Here is a 22951-nt window from a genome sequence, read left to right as displayed (position 1 = left end):
ATACAGAGGGACATAGATAAGCTGCAGAGCTGGGCTGAGAGGTGGCAGATGGAGTTTAATGCGGAAAAGTGTGAGGTGGTTCACTTTGGAAGGAGTAACAGGAATGCAGAGTACTGGGCTAATGGCAAGATTCTTGGTAGTGTAGATGAACAGAGAGATCTCGGCATCCAGGTACATAAATCCCTGAAAGTTGCCACCCAGGTTAATAGGGCTGTTAAGAAGGCATATGGTGTGCTAGCCTTTATAAGCAGGGGGATTGAGTTTCGGAACCACAAGGTCATGCTGCAGCTGTACATAACTCTGGTGCGGCCACACCTGGAGTACTGCGTGCAGTTCTGGTCACCACATTATAGGAAGGATGTGGAAGCTTTGGAAAGGGTTCAGAGGAGATTTACTAGGATGTTGCCTGGTATGGAGGGAAGGTCTTACGAGGAAAGGCTCAGGGAATTGAGGTTGTTTTCGTTAGAGAGGAGAAGGCTGAGAGGTGACTTAATAGAGACATATAAGATAGTCAGAGGGTTAGATAGGGTGGACAGTGAGAGTCTTTTTCCTCGGATGGTGATGACCAACACGAGGGGACATAGCTTTAAATTGAGGGGTGAGAGATATAGGACAGATGTCAGAGGCAGTTTCTTTACTCAGAGAGTAGTAGGGGTGTGGAACGCCCTGCCTGCAATAGTAGTAGACTCGCCAACTTTAAGGGTATTTAAGTGGTCACTGGATAGACATATGGATGAAAATGGAATAGTGTAGGTCAGATAGGCTTCAGATGGTTCACAGGTCGGCGCAACATCGAGGGCCGAAGGGCCCGTACTGCGCTGTAGTGTTCTATGTTCTATGTTCTATGTTCTAATGTGCGGGGCAGAGCCGCGCTCACGTAAGTAGGCCATAAGCCATTTTAAGGCCTACTTACCCAAATCTACAAGCCTCCCAGGATCAATTGGCCACGCCAGGGAGGCTGCAGCCAGGTGCTATTCAGTACTGGTTCACACAAATGTGGACAAGGTGGAATGGCAACCTGGGGGGGGGTCTCCTCGGCCACTGGAGGCCATTGGCTGGCCAGGGAAAGTGCAGGGTGACCCTCCGTCCTCCTGCAGAACATGGTGGGAACCTTGGCAATGCCTTCCTAGTACTGCCAAGGCACCTGAGTGACACTGCCAAGCCGGCAGGAGCACTGCAGGGTGGAAGTGCAAGGGTGCCCCGGTGGACCTTTGAAAGGAGGGTGGAGGGGGGTGGGTATGAAGTGTGCGTGCAGGGCAGGTAAGAAGAGTCCTCTGGGAGGTTGGAGGGGGGTGACGGTTGGGGATTCTGGAAGGCGGGGCCTGTAAGGAGGTGTGGGGAGGCCTGATGATGGGAAGTCCTCAGGGACCCCATAGCGGGGTGTCCTGACTTGTGAGGTATGGTGTATATGTGTGGGGAGTGAAATTGTCCATGGTTGGCGGTGTGTGGGGGACCCACAAGCTCACTTTGAGATCTGAGCACCCTTTCAAAATGGCGGACTGATCTCTTGCGTTCAGCTCCCCAGTGATGAAAACATTTTAAGTGTGGGTTAAACCGGTGAGAAACTCCTCTGGCTATGGCAGGATGCTGATTTTGCCAATGCGAGCAGGCTGGTTAGATCGCAAACAGATGGGTGTCCGGCGCAGTTCTCGATTTTAGCCTCGACCGTGATTTAACAACCTCGTCGCGCTCTCGCTTAAGCGCAACCCGACCATTAAATTGCGGCCTACGTGTCATTCGTTAGAGAGGACAACTCGCTGGCAGAGCTGGTGGGGAAACTCCCAGCAACACAAATGGCACTAAGAAACCTTTCCGTTAAATCTCGTCCCAGGTCTTACTCACTCCACCTTCCCAAGGTTCACACTAATGCCAATTCTATTCCCCCCACCATCATCCCAGGCGAAAACAACTAACAGCTTTGACCGGAAACCAAAGCTGAGGTCACCCAGGTCTGTGAGATTCGGTGCAACACCCTGTGTATAATGTATCTACCCACACTGAATCATTATCATAAGCAACTGGTGAAAATGAATTGTGTATGTATATCCTTTCTACAGCAATCCCCCGCCTCTTCAACACACCCCACGGAGGCATCTCAGAGACTAAATATAATTTGGAGATTTAAGTGAAAGTGGGATTCAGTTCATGATCAGCCAGAATCTTACTGGATTGCAGAGTAGGCTTGAGGGGACGAATGGCCTACTTCATTTTATGCTTGTGATCTGACAGGTCGAAGAAATCCTTGTCTTTAAGATCAATAGTTTTGTGCAACAGAGCAATGGGAAAGATGCATAATTGATGTAATAAAGAAGTGAGATTGTGGAAAATTATGGTGAAAGAAAGCGACCTAGAGAGTGAGCGTGTTAGCATCACTACAACTTGCTTAACTTGTACACTTTGATCACAGCATGAAGTTCATATCATTTAGTGCTGATGTGGGAGTTGTTTGAAAGCAAACTGTGTTCTCTACATATTCATAGCAATATGTATTTAAACAGATCTATCCAAAACCAAACAGAATTTATGTTTCGGTGCTGCATATGTAACATGAAGCAATAAAGTGTGAATAAATTGACTTGATTATTTTCGGAAGTGGTTTATTTTTCTTTCATTTAGTTTCTTCAATTGTGAATTTGATGCCGTTTGTTCCAAATTGCCGTGTGGGAGGCAGTCTGTAAAATTAATTTGCTTTCCAGTGACTTTTTGTGAGCCATACTGCCCTTCTTTAAGGGGAGATGCACCGGCAACAAGAGTGAGTATATTGTAACACTGCAGAGAGCAAGCTCCACGGTTCTCTAATGCAGCGCCAGTGATGTTGGTGCTAGAGGGGCAGGAGGAGAGACGTTCTTTACTCCATGGACAGTCTCCATTTCGGAGAATCACGCCCATTGTATGGAGGCACAATGGGAGGAGACAGTCATTGGTTTCAATGAAAGCAATGCAGCGACAGGGACCTTGATTCAAGGCAGAGTGAATTTTAATGACCTCACACGAGTAGTCAAGGTCAGTGACTTCAGCTTCAAACACCATGTGCCAAATTCTCCGTTTGGGGGATGGTGTACTCCCGCTGGGAGCTCAGACCAGGGAGCGATTCCCAAACCATTAACCGTGCAAATTTATGCATGGTGAGGATTGCGAGGAATTCCTGAGGGAATCCTGCTATCGGATCGCCATTTTGAGCGGGTGGCCTGAGAGCGAGGTCCCGCAGCTGGCCATTCCCCCACTGCGCATCGCAATTCAGCACCCCCCCCCAGCAGCACAATTTAGCCCTATACCCCCCAAACTCCCCAGTATGGGGGTGACCCAAACCCCCCACTCCCACAGAGACCCCCCGAAGGAAAGCAACCCCTCCCAGAGACCCCTAAAATAAAGAGAACCCCAAGGAACTCCCATAATAAAGAGACTCAACCACAAACCCCCTAGAAAAGTGGTCCCTGACAGGAAGCCCCAAGGGATCTCTGGAGGGTCACTTTATTTAGAGGGTCTCCATGGGGTCTCTCTATTCAGAGTGTCTCTGGGGGAATCTCTTTATTTAGGGGGTCTCTGGAGTGGGGGTCTCTTTATTTAGGGGGTCTCTGGGGAGGTTTTATTTAGGGGGTCTCTGAGGAAGTCTCTTTATTGGAGGAGTCTCTGGAGGTCTCTTTATTTAGGGGGTATCTTGTGGGGGACGGTGGGAGTGGTCTGGTGGGGGTGTGGTGGACAGGTCTTACATTGCGTATGGGTGGGTGGCCCTCAGATGGACTTTGGGGGCAACTCCCTTAAAGAGGTACCCCCTTGGCCCACCGCAAGGTCCACAGCATCATATACATGCTCAGTCAGTACCAGTAGTGATGTTCACCCACGTGATTCCTGAACCAGAAGACCGGAGAATCAGGCAGGTCTGGAGAATATGGTGCCCAGCCCGCTGGTGTGGGGTGCGAACCTCGATCCCGCCGCCAGCAGGAGGCCGGAACATTGGAAATGCATTTGGCTCCAATCCCATTTCCTTCACATCTTTGGATTAGGTAACTCTGCTACCGGTGGCACGAGGCAGAGAACTTTGCACCATCTTCCACCAACCTAACCACGAGTCTGACACACTGCTCCATTCATCCTACCTACCAACAATTTCTATCACCCACAGCTCACACCTCACACTCAGAACCTCACTTCACCTTCACACAGTTAGCACTGCTGACTATCTCAAAGCCACATCTCACAACTTGGACACACCACCAGGTGCTCGCCCATGACAGCCAGATCAGCGAAGCACATTGCACCATATTTACCACGCATTTCAGGACAAGGTCATGCACATCCAGAGGCTGCAGCATTTCAGGGAGGAGGGTGTGTGTGCCCAGTCACATGTCCTTACATTCAGAGAGCAGAGCTGTTAGACCTCAGGGGATTGACAATGACTGTGAGTAGCAGCAGGCCTGAAACATTTGGAAATGATGGTATACAAATATCTAATCCTTCACCTCACCTCCCACTTCGCTCTCATCCCACTATCTCCTTAGTTTTACAATTTTCAGATTGTGTAAGGCATTGCAAGTCACACTTTGCCCCACCCTCCCCTCATCCCAAATCTACCCTTTACTTTCTCCTTTCAGATACACAAGAGCTACAACCTGACCAGGCAGTGTTACAGGAGAAAATGAAAAGCATCATTATTTTTGCTGGGGCACTGGATATTGACCTACATGCTGGTTTGAGTATGGTCGAGCACCAGCTACACATGATCTCCTACACAGAGCACCTGTCAGATTCCTCCTCTTCCCTCATCAAGAAGCTTGTTCTCCTCTGTGCCCCCTCTAATCATTCAGTAATGCAGGGTCAAGGAGGTTAGTCACAACTAAACCTACAACTCGGAGCAAATAGTCTGGGCGGAACACTTCAATGGAAAACCGAGGCTTTCAGTACCTGCCACGCCATTTGCCCACAGGCTTCACCAACTTTAACGAACAGTACAAACCACCAAACACTTCTGCTAACACAGCAACAACTGGTAGAAATTAATTGGAAACGGACCTAAAAACAGCTAATGATCCTTTTAAATGCACCAGTGACTTTCTTTTCTGCTGCTGATTGCATAACATCGAATTTACAGTGCAGAAGGAGGCCATTTGGCCCGTCAAGTCTGCACCGGCTCTTGGAAAGCGCACCCTACCCAAGCCCACACCTCCACCCTATCCCAGTAACCCCACCAAACTCTAAGGGCAAGTTTGGTCACTAAGGGCAATTTATCATGGCCAATCCACCTAACCTGCACATCTTTGGACTGTGGGAGGAAACCGTAGCACCCAGAGGAAACCCATGCACACATGGGGAGAACATGCAGACTCCGCACAGACAGTGACCCAAGCCGGGAATCGAACCTGCGACCCTAGAGCTGTGAAGCAATTATGCTAACCACTATGCAACCGTGCATGCTGAGTAAGAAGTCTTACAACACCAGGTTAAAGTCCAACAGGTTTGTTTCAAATCACTAGCTTCCGGAGCACTGTGATTTGAAACAAACCTGTTGGACTTTAACCTGATGTTGTAAAGACTACTTATTGTGTTCACCTCAGTCTAACGCCGGCCTCTCCATATCATGATTGCATGCTCAGCTGTGCAAGGTTATGAAGGGGTAATGGTTGGAGCATTGAAAATGGCACCGGGTCAGACGAGTGTATGTTAACTGATCTACCGACTCCGCAAGTTCCCAATACCCAGGCTGACAGTTTCATCGACATGGCCTGTAACCAGAAATGTATGTGCTTGGTGTTGTGTTCACTGTTCGATGTCGAACAAAGAATCCACAGAACTGCTTGTGACTTGTCCAAACCAGGCTATTTATTAATACACAGGGGGTAAGATAATGGCCTGACAGAGAGCAAGTTATCATGGAGTTTATTTATACTTCCCTGGAACTATCCCTATGCTACGGCTGTCCTCATGTATGTCTTATAGCCTTCTGAGGATCACCGGATCTTCCTGCACTTATATCAGAGTGCCTTGTCCCATGACCACTGTCTCAAGACCGCATGATGGAAATGTACCGCCACCTGCTGGTTGGGGATCGCACCACCAGCTATCTACAATATTGCTCACTGCATATCACCACATCCCCCTTCCTCAAAAAACATTCATGTTTGTTTACAGCCATTATTACTATTTTAACTTTATACATTTGTGAAATGTTTAAACAATGTGAACAGGTTTAACTAGGGTGCCCATAAACATAATATGCCTGGTCAGTGTCCTCCAGTGCGTTGAGTCGCCAAAGGATGCAGTTTCCCAGATCGGTCCTTCTGCCGAATACTTAACTTTGTCACTGCCGTTGTTGTCTTCACATCTTCAGTGCTTGCGCAATCACCATTTTAGACCCAAAATGGCAATTGTTGCACCAAACGTATGTGCCTTATGCAACCAAATATTGCATCCTTACTAGCTTGAGAAATAATGGGCGGAAGTCTCCGACCGTTGGGATTCTCTGTCCCCGTTCCCGGGTTTTCTGGTGGCGTAGGGTGGATTCAATGGGAGACCCCATTGATAAGTGGCGGTTGGAAATAATCCCGCTGCCAGTGAGCGGTGTGTCGCCGGGAAACAGGCGGCTGGGGGGACCGGAGAACCCAGTATCATTCCTGATTATTGTAGCCACACCTTTCCGTATTACAGTCAAATCTTCACGTACACCATGAAGCTTAAAGAATTCTGATGCAAGGACATTGTTCAGGCAAAATTATGGTTTTGGTTCAACCTTTAGCCGGGCACACTCAGCAGGCCCGAAGGCGGGTGCAAAACATGCTTTGACGCTGGCTGGCTAATTAACGGGCATTCATGGGAAAGGCACAGTGGTGCCGACGGACGGCGGGAAGAGGGTGGGTGCGGGGGAAATGGAAGGGCGTGGGCCGTTGCTTCTGATGTGCCCCCTCAAGGGGAACAGCCTCTGTGGATCTGTCTCAGGGAGTTAGATCATAGAACTTACAGTGCAGAAGGAGGCCATTCAGCCCATCGAGTCTGCACCGGCTCTGGGAAAGAGCACCCTACCCAAGGTCAACAACTCCACCCTATCCCCATAACCCAATAACCCCACCCAACACTAAGGGCAATTTTGGACACTAAGGGCAATTTATCATGGCCAATCCACCTAACCTGCACATCTTTGGACTGTGGAAGGAAACCGGAGCACCCGGTGGAAACCCACGCACACACGGGGAGGATGTGCAGACTCCGCACAGACAGTGACCCAAGCCGGAATCGAACCTGGGACCCTGTAGCTGTGAAGCGATTGTGCTATTCACAATGCTACCGTGCTGCCCCTAGGCCATAGGGCTCTAGGTTGCAGACCTACAAGAAGCAATTGTGATGGGGAAAGTGTTGCAAAGAGTGTCTAGGCTGCATATCCAAACTCAAACTCGCAGACACTTTAATAAAATGTTATTTCGACCCTGTCCTTTCATCCTGCCCTGGATCAAGGTTGAGGCGAAAAAGTAACGGCCGCCTCACCAATCGGCCCGCCCGCCAACCATAAAAGCAGAAAGGCCACATAAAATTGAATCAAATTCAACCCTTCATGGATTAAACAGCCTGCTTGATTGTCAAAGGGCGGGCTTCCAACTCTCGCGCGCAACCACCAAACAAAATATTGCTCGGGTGCGTGAGAATCCTCTCCCACAATTTCACTCGCTTCCAGGTCGGGTATGCGTCTGCCCAAGCAACATGAAATTCCAGCCTGTATGTTTATGTGTGTGATATTGTTTTAATTTTTCTCAATGCTGAAAGATAGCATTGAAAGACAGGAATCTGGGTAGCTGTGGATGTTTGTCATGACGGTGCCCCACTTGTCCAGTACCTGCCCAGAGCTCTGAGAGGTCTTATGAAATGAAATGAAATGAAAATCGCTTATTGTCACGAGTAGGCTTCAATGAAGTTACTGTGAAAAGCCCCTTGTTTGTCTTATTTGTCTTATTTGTCTTATTTGTTACTTGCCGTCATCACTCCAATTGCAAAATGGATAACCAGTTTTCTTAATCATAATGTATGAGGTGAGCAAAGGCCTAAATAAACCCTGACATTCCTGTGAGCCAGCCAGACTGTGCTGCCATAACACATTTTAATGCAAAAACGCAGTCTTTCAAGATCACTTATTGTACCGAGACAATTTCAGAATTTAATGTTTCAAAATGAAGCCTTCATCGTGCTTTGCAATTCCCCTCCCCCCCGACCTCCTCCCATTTTGCAATCCCCTTAAATTTAAGCTCACGCAGAACTCTGCTGCTGCTCGTTCTGAGTTTGGATCAGGTACCGTTCACCTAACACCCCTGTGTCCACTGGCCCACATTGTCTCCTGTCCCAGCGATAGCTTGGTTTTAAATTCTCATTTGTTTCCAAATCCCTCTCGGCCTCCCTCTCACTGTGACCTCAGACAGCCCTACAACACTGCTCTAAATCTTAGCCCTGTGCGTCCCTGATTTCAATCACTCCACCAATGGTGGCCAACCCTTCAGCTGCCAACACCCCAAGCTCAGGAATTCCCATCATTAACCCTTTCACTCACTTTCCTCTTTCAACCTAAACCCCGATCTGCACCTCTCCCAACACAAGGCTCAGAGTCAAATGTTTCATAATGCTCCTGTGGAGAACTTTGGGGGCCATAGGTGCTATACAAATGCAACCTGTTATTGTTGCGATTGCATTCTCGGAGCACCTTTCAAACAGAAACATCTTAAAGTGCTCCAATTTTAATAACCTCGGCCTGTAGTGCAGTGTTTCTCGTTTTCTTTGGAAGCACAGCAGCGATCCTGAGGTACAAATGTTCTGCCAGCAATAGTGAAGTCCGTGACTGACTTAAATGTGTGTTTGTGGGGTTGTTTGAGAAAGATAAACTGAACACTGTGATTTCTCCTCTTTGCCCAAAACAGTGCCACGCGATCTGTTAGTTCTCACATGAACCACCAGGTGGCAACTCAGTTCAATATGTCAGTGATTTTCAAAATATTTTCCTGGGACTCACTTTTGCTAACCGACTGACCTTCGTGGCACAGGCCGGCCGACGTTCACAACACAAGCTACGTTCGCTTACCTTTAATGTGCTTGGTGCTCACGATCTCAACTGAATCTGGTTCAAAAGTGGAGAGGGCAATCCGCATATCAGCAGACTTCAGCCAGTTCCTTTGTGCCACCTTTATGTTATGAAAATGGAAAATCCAACTTTGAACATGCAGGTCATCGTGAAGGGCAATTACAACAAAATGCTTGTTTTACTCAGCAATGGATAGTCCTGGTAGATGCCGTTTCAGAATGTTGACCACCTCATGGGCTTTAACATGTTTTTAATGTGGTACACAGGTCAGGTACAACAGCATGGTCTTTTAATTTGGAGTCAGGTGTAAATTAATAACTGACTCTGGAGCCTCAACATCAAAAGGAATTTTTCACTCACCATTTCTCTTTCAAAATCTGAAACTACTCTTATTTGCCTGCACTTCCCTGCATATAACACACATGGGCTTTGCATCCTTATTTGCATTGGCACAATTGGCAAAATCATACCGAAAGAAATAATTTTTCTACTGCTTTGTTCCCACATTAAATATCTTCTTTGTAGGCTGTTAACCAGATGTACTGGAGCTCTGTACAGGGCTAACAGTAGTACTACTCTGTCCTGCCCTTGACTCTCCTGATCAGCTCTCTCAGCAGCTTCTGTCGCGAGATCCTGGCCTGTAGGTACATTGCCTATTTGTAACTTTGACCATCTTTTACCTGTAAGAAAACAATCCATCTTCAAAGTCCTCTTGCCAGCAGCTAGAAAATGGAAGAAGCTATCCACCATGATTTGCCGCCAAAAGCATGTACATACAGGGCACTTGGCATCAAGTGTACATGTGAAGTGTCTGCTCTCTGCTGCCACTTCTGGCTGGAAGACGCCACACAGCTTTATTTATTTTCATTCAAAAGGTGGCAGCAGCCACTATTCTCAATTTAAAAGCCAGTATTGGCTGGTGGGCGCTTCTCCCACGATCAGAACCGAGTGGCAGCAGTGTGACTGATCGTACCTCAACCCTCTTGATACCCACAAGCCATCTGAGGTTCGGGACCTGCACTTTGAAAAACCCTGCAATATGTCATCAAAAATATGACCACCCCAATCCAATTGTACTTCCTCAGGACTGCAACAGATTATATTGTGCTGTGATTTCAGTATGATTTGTGCATATATATATGTTGAAGTCTTCCACCTTTAAAAACACCTTTGAGCCACTGAAACAAAGAATGTTATGTTGTGGTGATGAACTAACTTTGGAGATAGAGAAATGTAATTGAAACTTGCATTCATGCGTTATGGTACATGAGGGAATTTGTTATGTTATTCCAGATGCTTATTGTAACCATTCACACTTGAGTTAGGAAAGAACTGAAATCATAGATACAGAACTTCAGCTGGACTGGCAAAAGGGTTGTCCCAGTTTAACTGGAAGCTCCGCTAACCAATCACTGGATTATTTCAACTTTCGTGCTGCAATGGGCAGGAGCTAGGTGGCGCGGCCCCACCCATTGCTCCTTCAACATTGCATTGAGATCGCATGGTCCTGTGATCTTCCTTGTCCAATGTTCCTCTCCACGGTCTACCGAGTTTATGCTTAATGCCTCGAGAACAATGTGCCCCCACTGAACCCCAAGTGCTAATTGTATCATTGAGGGAGGGAACGCTCATACGAACCAGTGATTTGAACAGTCTGATTTGATGAAAAGTCATCGGCCTGAAACATAACGCTCTCTCCACAGACGCTGCCTGACCTGCTGAGTACTCCCAGCATTTTGTTTTCATTTCATTCTTTCCTGTGTTCCAGGGTGAACAAAAAATGCAGTGACTGCAGTTGTTAACTGGAGCATAAGTGTGCAATCCACTGAATTCAAAACTCAATGCAATCCCTATTATTGTTGCTGTGAACTTTATTGTCCCACTTGAGTAGACTAGCAGTCTTTCATATCGAAAAAGCTGTGGGATGTAAGGGATGAGCAAGATGTGCTTTCTAAATGCAACATGGTGAATGGACTAAAAGAAGGCTCTTTTCAGCAATTGTTTGTCAGCTCTACTGGTGTGGTGGCTGCCAGGGCATGGGATACTTACCTTTGTAAATGTTTCTTTGAATAGATGATCTTGGGCCATCTGGGGGACAAGCATTACCACTGCAACAAACTACAGCAACAAGTATTGCATTTCAGATACCAAGACACCAATATATGTCACTGTCACATCAGCACTCATCAAAACGTAGCACTTACATGAATGGTGGAAACCTGGAGGCTTCTCAGGACTGAGGTTCCAGAGGAACAACATGTGAGTACAGAGCTTGATGGAGCAATCTTCAAAGGAAGTGAATTAACTACTGGGAGGATGTACTCAAGCCATTATTTTTGGTCCCCACTCTAAATTCCATGACTATCATCTCCATCATGCCCTCTGTCAATAGTCTGAGACTGAGATAATCTGTTCACAGCTTTGGTGTCAAATTTAATCTAAGATCAGCTTCCAATCTCATATTCGTGCCATCACTAAGACTACCTATTTCCAGATTGCTGGACTTTAGCACTGTTTCAGCTTCCATATTGCTGTAATACTCATTCATGCTTTGGTTGGCCAAATGCAGCACACCATTCAAACTTCATTGACTTTGTCAAGACTGGAAGATCCTGATGATGGGAAGGGCCAGAACGTCCTGGCCATTATCTCCAGACTTCACTGATCTAAAGCACTCCTGGCTGATCTCCCACATACTACCCTCTGTAAACTTGAGGTCATCCCAAATTCTGCTGCCCGTTTCTTTTTGTTTTCTTTTTTTAAATAAATGTAGAGTACCCAATTATATATATTTTTTCCAATTAAGGGGCAATTTAGTGCGGCTAATCCACCTAACCTGCACATCTTTGGATTGTGGGGGTTAAACCCACGCAGACACGGGGAGAATGTGCAAACTCCACACGGACAGTGACCCAGGGCCGGGATTCGAACCCGGGTCCCCAGCGCCGCAGTCCCAGTGCTAACCACTGCGCCACATGCCACCCTTGCTGCCCATTTCTTAACTCACAGCAGGTCCCATTCCCTCATCACCTATGCATTTGTTCCCAATCAAACAATGTCTGGATGTAAAAATTCTCATCATTGTTTTCAAATCCATCCCTGGCCCTGCCCCTCCCTACCTCCACAACCACTTCCAGCCCCACAACCTTCTGCGATATCTGCGCTCCTCAAATTCTGGCCTCTTGAATATTCCTGATATTAACCAGTTCACTGTTGGTGGTTGTGCTCACAGTTGGCTTGGCCACACACTCCTTAATACCCACCCGAGCCAATTCTGCCCCTCTACCTCTCTTTCCTCGTTTAAGGCGTTTCTTAAAACCAACGCCTTGACCAATCTTTTGGTCGCCTGATCCAATATCTTACTATATCTCAGTGTTATATTTTTGTTTCATATTGGTGCTGAGAAGTGCCTTGGGATGTTTCATTACATGAAAGACAGTGGAGAATATAAGCTGTTGTTTTTGTTGTTGTAATAATCTTGGAGAAATAGCAGAATATTAATTTCTGTGCTGTTCGGCTCCAAAATATGGATGATGGTAGGTTGGGAAGTTGGAAAACTTGCTCTCCCGGATACCTGGAGCGCTGAAGCGATGAATGATTTCACTGAAATCAACTTTGGAGAAAATGATTTGCTCAAGTTAACAGGGTTGATTTCTGTGCAACCTTTGCAGGCTCCCGGAACATTCTAGACTTTGGCCAAGCCTCCTTTCTGGTGCTTTTGTTGAGAGCAACCAGAATATATAAAACAGCATCTTCCACAGTCGTACCCTCTTCATTCGCTGTGGGTTAGCCTTCCTCTAACATGGTTCCCTTTTCTAAACAGCATTTTATATCGTTATCACATACTGATTCATTGGAAGTAGATGCATCACTTCCTATGCACCCTGATCATTACAGTTTTCTTGTGATTATTGACTGAGCATTGACAACCTGCTAGGAGGCAGGATTTTCAATGGGCCGGTATCTTAATGACTCTAGAGATGCGTCTATCACCCAATTAGCGGCCAGGGAGGGGATTAGAATTGGGCCATATTTTAGTCCAAATCAGTGGCCATTGCTTTTGCTGCCATCTGTACATGGTCTTAAAAATATTAGAGGATCTTCAAAGTGTCCAGGGCAAATCAAGGACTGGGTACTTGAGATAGGATAGCAATTAAAATTTCACGGTAGCGTGGTAGCCTTTTTCCAAGCTTGCACTTTTTGCCTTCAAGTAAAACCGACTTGGCAATGTTTGCCCTTGTTCCCACCAGAATGGAGCTTGTCAGCTTCACAGAGCTCCTAATGACCATCAACTCCTGTGAAAATCTGAGCAAGGTGAGATCTTGAGATCTTAATGAACTCTGCGTCCTTAATGAAGATGCCCGATTAATGAGGCAGGAAACTTTGCTTTCCCGCCCACTGACCCCCCCCCCCCCCCCCCCCCCCCCCCCGGCTCTCCCCCCCCCCTCCCCCTCCCCCCACCACCACCTTCAGGAAATACAACAGAGTTGGGAAAGGATGCGGCAGACTGGCAGACTGGCAGACAGGCCCCTGGTGCCAGTTTGGTTTCCTGTCCCAATCTGTGATGGGAAGATCTGGTCGAAGTGTAGGTACATGAGCTCGGTATCACAGTTGCTAATTTCTGACTGCCTCCCTCGTCTTTGTTTAATAAATAAGTGCACATTATTATTACTCAGACTCAGCTCATTGCATTTTGGCCATTGTCCGTAAAGGCACGAGAACCGCCCATTGCTCCTCACTTACTTTGCACTGTATTTAAAAGCGCTTGTTTAATGCTGGTTTGGAAGGTTCGATGAAAGGGCACACACACATTGCTTGTTTTTCATCTGCTTTCAACAGAACACAGAATGTTAAATGTCACCAAAGGCAGCCTGCAGTTGACTTGATATCCACTTTCTCGTTCAAGCTTGGATGTTTGATTGTTTTATCCGCTCAAGCCAGTCACAATTTGACCATGACTGACCACCTGTAGTAAGTAAAAGGACAGCAAGCAGCAACAAAAAAAAAAGTGGCTTAATGATAAGCTGGCGAAAATTACGCAGTATCAATGAATTAGTCTCAGATAAAATGCACACTGGCGGGTGTTGGGCTGGAGGTTAGAACATTTCTCAGGTTGGTTGATCAATTTCAGTAAAGGGCACAGTGATCTGGCTCATTGAAAGCAACTATCAGTGTAAATACAACCCCTTTTGATGTGCATGTATTCGGACACTTCAGAAAGGAACAAAGAGTGTTTCCAGATTCAAATTAAATTATTTTGCTGATGGAATTTCAGCATCACAGCTTCCCTCTGGAAATGCACTCTTCTTAATAGTATAAATGATTTGCGTGCATTTTTCTAATGTGCAGTGCATCCTTCAGAGAAATTGGCGTCAAGATCATTTATTTTAAATTAAGCTTCATATTTCAAGGCCCCAGCCTCGGGCGTTAAGTTGAGTGCTGGAAGAAGTGTAAGGCCATCGACACCTCTCCCAGTTGTTTGAGCTAACAGTGAGATATTCTACTGGTGGGCAACTTCGACTACGAAAATGCCCCAGGCTGAAATCAGAAATGTAAATGTTGAAGTTGAACACTGAGTACCCCAGTGGTCCATACAGAGTAAGGATTTCAAAAAATGTATATATATTAATACTAATGAAACAATTGTTTGAAAAGTATCCTTTGGAATTGTAATTTAATTGTCTTAGTCCCTTAGATGCCAATATATTTTTTTGATATACATTTTCATGGTTAAAGTGAGTTCTGCGGTTTGTGATCATTAATTGAAACAATTAATGTTTCTCATATTTATCATTTACGGCATTTCATGTAATTCAACACAAGCTGGGCACACATCTCCAGGGTTCTGAAACTCCCCGCAGTCTATTATTCCTGGGCAGCACGGTAGCACAGTGATTAGCACAGTTGCTTCACAGCTTCAGGGTCCCGGCTTGGTCACTGTCTGTGCGGAGTCTGCACATTCTCCCTGTGTCTGCGTGGGTTTCCTTTGGGTGCTCTGGTTTCCTCCCACAGTCCAAAGATGTGCTGGTTAGGTGGATTGGCTTTGCTAAATTGCCCTTAGTGTCCAAAAAAGGTTAGGTGGGGTTACTGAGTTGCGGGGATAGGTTGGAAGTGTGGAATTAAATGGGGTGCTCTTTCCAGGGGCCGGTGCAGACTTGATGGGTCAAATGGCCTCCTTCTGCAATGTAAATTGTATGATTCTATGATGCCAGCTGAGGCTTCACAAACATTCACAGAGGGTTGTGATTTATACTTTAAGCTACCATTGACGTGCACAGGTCTTTAGCGAAAGGCCCACGACAATTTCCGGCACTGGCTTCATTTCTATTTGCTTGGAAAGCCCAAAGCACTGAGCCAGCCAACCACGAGCAGCTTGTTAATCAGCGTGCTCAGCCAAATTCAATGCCCCCTCTGCTTAGCTGAGAAAGTCCAACGAGAGGGAGGCAACAGTTGGATGGGGAGAGGGAGAACCGGCAGGCTAGATTTTCCTGGAGCCTGGAAGAACATGCCTGGCCCCAGGAAATTGGTGCTGCTGTGTTTCAGATTTGTTTTCTTTCCAACGCCAGTGGTCAGGCTGTCCAACACCATGAGGTCCACCCATTCGTCACTGAGAATTGCACTATGTATTCTACAATGGATCCCAATTTGCATATAGCCTGTCATCTGAATAAATGCAAACATGCTGGCTGCCAATTTCAGGATTCTACTGAGGCTGGTGGTGGTTACTGTGGTGATATGCATCACTGTAAATACACAAGGGGTTAATGTAAATACATGTAGACTAGCTAGACACTGGAGGGCGCACCGGAGACATCACACACACACACTCAACCAATAGATCAGTAAGATAGGACATGACCAATCGGCATTCACGATACACACAGAGGTGGCGCGACCACAGGAGGGCATTACACCAACTCAGATATAAAGGACACAACACACATGATCTTCCTCTTTCCAGTGGAGACAGTCAGTGAGTAGAGACACAGGGTTGATTCAATATTACACCTACCACGTAGATTGTAGCAGACTGAAGTTGAAGTTATCTCCACGTCTGAACCTTCCTTTGTCAGTGTGCACATCAAGGAAGCCGCTTATGCTACGCTAAGAGCATAACAAGACAGTTACCTTCATGGCAAAGCCTCTCTCCACGTTGTGATGCCACTCTGCAACAAAACTGAAGTGTCGTCTTCAGCGTGCAAGCCTGGGTAAAATTTATGGCGACCCTGGGCTGCCTAAACAGCCTTCCCAGTTGAGTCCAGAGGAATGTAAAGCTCTGCATTTGGCATCAGAGGGGTTGCAGGAGTTGCTGGAAAATAGATATCAGTCCATTTTTGGGCTCCACTCCAGATTTTTTTTATCAAGGTTCATTCCTTTAGTGCCAACTCTTGCAAGATACCCACAGAGCAGTGAAGCTATTTGCCCATATTCAAACAGAGAACAATTAAGACAATTGAATGCTGCTACAATAGCCCAGTTCTGACTTGGAGACTCAATGAAAAAAGTGTCAGGTACCTTATGAAAGGTTTGCTAGAAGTCAAGATCAGTAATGACTGCCAGATGGCCCTTAACCACTGCCGTAACGACTTTCTCAAAAAAAAAACTTGTCCTGCGTTACCCATTACTTTTGGAAGCAGAAATGTGAATTTGTAAATGACCCTTTCCTTTTACAACTGATTATAAAGGACATCTCTCCCAATCTTTTCCAGCATCTTCCCAACAATGAATATCAGGCGGATAGGCCTACGTTTTCTAGAGTCTCATTTTCTTTTATTTTGAAAATGGGAACTACATGTGTTAACTGTCAGAGAACCACCCATGCCTTTGTTAACTATTGAAGATATGAGCGCCTGAGCACTGTTGCTTCACAGCGCCAGGGACCCCAGGTTCGATTCCCGGCTTGGGTTATTGTCTGTGCGGAGTCTGCACGTTCTCCCCGTGTCTGCGTGGGTGTCCTCCGGGAGCTCCGGTTTCCTCCCACAGGTCCCGAAGGACGTGCTTGTTCGGCGAATTGGACATTCTGAATTCTCACTCAGTGTACCCGAATGGCTCCGGAGTGTGTCGATTAGGGGATTTTCACAGTAACTTTACTGCAGTGTTAATGTAAGCCTACTTGTGACAATAATAAAAATTATCATCATCACATTTGGATGGATATTATAGAGATCTAGAGTTATTTCAACATTGCACGTTTCTGATCTATCCAGCGTGATGTCACTACATTTTAATGGTAATTCTATTCAATATTAAGTTCCCTTATCTGGAGCATAACCATCATCAAGAGTATTGTATACAAACCAAAATGCTCATTTAGCAATTTAGCAACGAGAATGAGTTAACGTCTGTCCTACAGTATCCATCGATGGCCTCATACAACCCTAATTACTCTTCTAATATCTGACATGGCAAAAAAAAAATTAATTTTTTATATTACTGCCACAATTATGCACCATCTTCTTTTCCAGAGAGTTTCCGGCTAATCTGATGGTTGTCTTTGTCTCTCCTAACTGCATGCAATATTTTTTCCCTATTCTCTGACCGTATTCTCTGACAGTTTCAAGATTTTAAGCATGTAGAATGCTTCTGTTTCTATTGAAACTGGCTCTGCACAGCCCTCTTCAACCATAATGGTTTTTTTCTTTATTGTGTTGTGATCGGGACAAATGTGGCTTCATTCCTTTTACAAATGATTTTGAATAAAATCCAATTGTGCTCTGTACTTGATTGTCCAATATGTGAATCTGTATAAGCGAATAAACATATGGTGGAGGTGCTGGGGGTGAGTGTGAACACAGATCACTAGGAATTCCTGACATGCCATGGTAGTTATTTTGCACATTATATTAGGGAGATTTATTGATCAAAATTGATCTAATTCTCATGCAGTTTCAAGCCTTTTCTATTAATTTTGCTGAGTAAGACCGATGTTTTTGCGCGTCTGTTTACTGGGGTCTTTCAATTCTTATGCAAATTGGCACAAAACAAGCAAAAGCAAAAAGACAGCTACAGGTGCAAATGTACAAGTACAGCTCAGAACAACAGTCATTACAATGTTAGCAACAACAAGACCAGAGGAATCAGGGACAGAATCCCCAGCAAGGTCTCCCTCCTGGATAAATGATCCGGCAGCACCCAAATAGGATGCAGGCAACAATTTAGACCTACATCACATCCATAGATTAAAACAGAATGACAGAAGACAGACGTATAATACCCAAGAGCCCCAGTACTAAGGGGAATTCAGCTAACTCTTAGATCATAGATCATAGAATTTAATGCAGAAGGAGTTCATTCAGCCCATCGAGTCTGCACGGCCCTTGAAAGAGCACCCAACCTAAGTCAACCTCCACCCTATCCCCACACCTCCACCCTATTCCCGTAACCCCACCTCATCTTTTTTTTGGACACTGAGGGCAAATTTAGCACAACAATCCACCTAACCTGCACATCTTTGGACTGTGGGAGGAAACCGGAGCACTCGGAGGAAACCCATACAGGCAGGGGGAGAACGTGCAGACTCTGCACAGACAGTGACCCAAGCCGGGAATTGAACCTGGGACCCTGGAGCTGTGAAGCAATTGTGATAACCACTGTGTTACCATCCTGTCCGTTACAAATCACAGCACAATTCTCCAGACCCAAACTGGAACAGGCAACCACTCTCGCATTTGAGGTGGCAAAAGATGAAGACAACTCAAGGAGAGGACAGGTCACAACCAGACCTATATTAACAAACCATGGTCCCCACAGAGAAAGTAAAATGGAGAGCGAGAACAGAGCTAAAATTGAAGAATCAAACCCCCACAATCCCGCTACCTTGCACAAGGACCAAAGGACAAAGAGACCACCGAACCACCAAAGGGCAAAAGGCACCCCTGGGGGGATCAAGGCCAATTCTCAATAGGAAAATAGTCTGGTCCCAGTCAGAGAGACAAGGGAAACGCACACCAGGCCGGAGAGGCGGGGTAGTCACCAGTCTAAGTGATCACTCCACTGACCCGTGAAGAAAGTAGACACCAAGGATAGTGCAGGAACCAAAACGGAGAGCATCCTTCAAGATCTCCAAAGGATTTCAGTGATCGGAACATGAAGATCCAACACTTCCAGCCTGCCCGGGCCCAGTCAACAACCTAGGTAGGAGAGCCCGGCCAGTTCAGGCAGTCCCCACATCTCTCGATCAAGGCCTGGAACAAGACGATACCAAGCTAGAGGTTGGAAAGCCACCAGAACCAGAGACCAGGATGGCAGGACTAAATCTGCTCCATCAAATTTAAGCCACCCACCCTCAAGATTGAGAATTCGGAAATATGGTCGTCAGTTCTCAAACTTGGCCGGGAACCTCTTCCCAATTTCACCAGAGACACCAGACGCAGCAGGCCTTCTCACCGGTTCCCCCTCATCCACTCCTCTCCTCAGAAAGGACGGCAGGCCATGCAACAGGACCCCAACCACGCGGAGGCGGGCTTCCCTCAGGAACAATGCTCTCCCTGTCACAAGGACTTCCTCAAGCGCAACCACAGCCTTCATAAAGACACCACGCAACTCCTGTAACTGGGTTTTGACATCCTGCGACATGGAGTCAAGCCATACAGACGGATTAGTTTCATCGATCGCAGTCATCATCGCAGGTGAACACCGTACCGTCAGGGCGGGAACGCTCCCAAAAGTAGCTGTGCTACCAAAGGCAGGGCCCCACCCCAATTTCTTCCAACTGCCGTGAATCAACGAGGATTAAAGCCTTCCCAACTCCACTCAATAAAGCTGAAACACTGGCCAGCAACTCTTGGCACATTGCGTTCACCACGTGGATCACGAAAGGACAAAAGAAAATGTTCCAAAGGATAAAATGTTGAAAGATAAGCAGAGCCGGAGATCGCGAAAACGCAGCTGCTCCCGTGCTCAGATCACGGGATCCCCAATACAATTATTTTAAAGAGGATGTGAAATCGAAGCCAAAATGATCTGGGGCAGGACGGAAAATTTGGCGAAAAAGCAAAAAGTCCATCAACCCCCGATCTGGTTTAATTTTAAATCTGTCAGTATTGGAATTGTACGCTGGGAACGCAGGGGTTTGTGCTTTTCAGCCATTCCCTAAACTTATTATCCATAAGAGGAACATCCTGTTAAATAGTGCCAGGGCCACGAGATGAAGCATTGCCCATTTTTCAATGGTAAATCGTCACAAGTTTCAAACATAGGATCCAATAATATGACCATAGATGCACGGACGCCTGACCCCTATTTCCCAAGAGCTTAAGATGCACCCCAGTTGCCAAACATGACACAATGCAGGCGTAGAGTGTAAAGTAGGTCGGGAGCTTTGATGAGCTAAGCTCACTTGGACCCGAATTTTCATTTAAATTAGGTGGCCACCCCGTGCCGCATCAGGACATCTGGGCAATACTCCAGCAACAAGTCAGCACTCACACGGGCACATTCAAACTGATGGCTGAAAAAAAAAACAAAGTCAATCCAGTGTGCCTTCACTGCTAAAACAATTGTGGAGTTGATGACTAATCAGAGAAATTTATCTTTATTAATTAGTGTACAACAGGCTGAGGCAAGAGAGCGAGGAAATCCTCTTGTGGTGAAAGCTTTGGGAACCACCGTTACAAAATCACCTGTTTCAAACAGACATGGGGACTTTACCTTATTTCATGTCTCATTACTCACACATTGCAGCCTGAAAGATTATTTGCTGAAAGAACTTTATCTAATCTGCATTTAAATGAGTCAATACGTCCTGTTTCCAAGGCCTCCTTCGGGACCCTGTTACATAGATTCACCACTCGCGCAATGAATTCATTCTTCTGTCGATGCGTTTGGAATTTAACTCTCCAAGTGGAGGTCATGTCCTCTGGCTCGACAGTTTTGTGCAAGGTGAAACTGTTAATCATCATCTTCTTTGCTAAGTGTCTTGAGAATTTTAAAATCTGGAATCATTTCACCTTTGAATCTTCTCTCCTGCGATTTTTCGTTTGTGTGTCCCTGTGCGACTGCTGGTCATTATCCAGCTGCAGTTTCCTTTTGCCCCATCTTTGTTGTACATTATTGTACCTTGCCGATTTGTCTCAATATCCTTTTTGTACTGTGGTGACAAATGATATCCCAAGTACTTCAACTGCGGTTGCACCAGTGATTTATAAAGTGGTTGCATTACCTCATTGTTGTGGCTGAGCACTGACCTTTCACTACATATCAGCAAGTGACTTTAAATGGTTGCTGAATTGATTGCCTTGTTGCATGAGAGGCTTCTGGTCGCCACTGTTCAGTGTTTTTCACAATGTCTCGTCTCCTGTGGCATCCCCATCTCTACCCTCCGCTGCTCTGTGGCCTTCTGCCAGCTCACTGAAACGGCATCAGGCAGTCTGACTGCACTTTACTGGCTGTTTGCTCCTGATTTCTTTTGGCACTGGAATCATGACTGATGCACCCTGCGCATCAGAAATCTAGCAAGACTGTGCACCAGAAATCTAGCAAGACTGTGCACAGGCAGCAGAGTGCGGATCCAACTCGGGGCTCTTTGCCAGCACTTAGGTTATCTTAGTGTGCTCACGGAGTGATCGCACAGTGTGGTCGTAAATGGAGTGCCTCGTAAACAGAATGTAAACATTGGGAATAAGAGAAGAGTGGGAATTCGGAGCAGAAGGGGACAATGATACATTTTTTTGTGTATTTTGAAATGCTTCCTATTCAACGTGTGAATTAAATTATGAACTTATTAAAGTGACAGGCAGGAAAAGACCATCTGATCCATCTACCCTTTCCCTTGTGCTCCCTTATGTTCAGACACTACGGGTGGGATTCTCTGATCCTGAGGCTAAGAGTTGCCGCCGTCATAAACGGTGTCGCATTTTGCAACAGCGTCAATACGACGGCGTCAACAGGCCCCCAGGATCTGTGATCCTGCGCCTCACAGGGGGCCAGCATGGCACAGGTGCGACTCTCGCAGCTCCAGCTGCCGATACCGGCATCAAACGGGCGTCATGGGTCTGCGTATGCATGCTGTGGCTGGCACGAATTTGCGCATTCACGTTACGACCGGTGCAATCTCGCGCATGCGGACTAGTTGCCTTCTCCACGCCGGCCCCGACGCAACATGGTGGAGAGCTCCAGGGGCCCGGCACTGAGTAAAATAGGCCCCACCAGGAGAAGCCGGCCCGGCGATCAGTAGGCCCCAATTGCGGGCCAGGCCACGGTGGAGGCCCCCCTCCAGGGTCGGATACTCCTCCCCCCCCCCCCCCAAACAGGCCATCCCCCGTAGGATGAACGCAGAGGTCCAGCCAGGTAGGACCACACGTGAAAGGTGCCGGCGGGACTCGTCCAATCTCGGCGACCACTCAGCCCAACGCGTGCGGAGAATTGCCGGGGAGGGCTGCGTAGAGCGGCCCCCGACCAGCGGTATGCTAACCGCGCTGACGTCAATGGCACTGATTCTCCGGTCAGAGTGGCGTCGTGTGAATCACGACCCCCCCCCCAACCCCGGCGATTCTCCGACCCGACCTGGGGTCGGAGAATCCCGCCCTCCTTTCTTACACACAATGTTTACTGGGTTGTCCCCTTCTATTAACTTCATGATTTCGTCTCAAAGCAAATTTGGAAGACACAACCTTCTTTTTCAGGGCTGAGATGAAGCTGAAAATGCTGCAAATGATCCATGGCTCAATCGGTAGCACTCTTTCCTCCGAGTCAAAGTCCCACTTCAGGGTATGAGCACAAAAATCAAGGTTGACACTCGTGAAATGCTGAGAGACTGCTGCACTGTGGGAGGTGCTGTCTTTCAGATAAGATGTTAAGCCCAGTGCCCATTTGCCTGCAAGGGTGGTTGTAAAAAATCCCCATGCCACTATCTTGAAGAAAAGCATGGGAGTAATTGCCAGTGTCCTGGCCAATATTTATCTC

The 22951-nt window shown here is 46.6% G+C and overlaps 1 protein-coding gene across 3 annotated transcripts in view; it reads left to right on the top strand.

Annotated features, from left to right (window-relative positions):
- The window catches only part of LOC119971929 (leucine-rich repeat-containing protein 4C-like), a 1202445-nt gene that overhangs the window by 787997 nt on the left and 391497 nt on the right, over window positions 1-22951 (top strand). For all 3 annotated transcript variants that reach the window (XM_038808271.1, XM_038808269.1, XM_038808270.1), the window contains one exon: window positions 11123-11308. The gene's annotated coding sequence lies outside the window, so the exon portion shown is untranslated. The remainder of the gene's footprint in view (window positions 1-11122; window positions 11309-22951) is intronic.

This window comes from Scyliorhinus canicula, chromosome 9 (genome assembly GCF_902713615.1).
Source record: "Scyliorhinus canicula chromosome 9, sScyCan1.1, whole genome shotgun sequence".
Lineage (NCBI taxonomy): Eukaryota > Metazoa > Chordata > Chondrichthyes > Carcharhiniformes > Scyliorhinidae > Scyliorhinus > Scyliorhinus canicula.
This window is presented reverse-complemented; position numbering and strand designations above follow the sequence as displayed.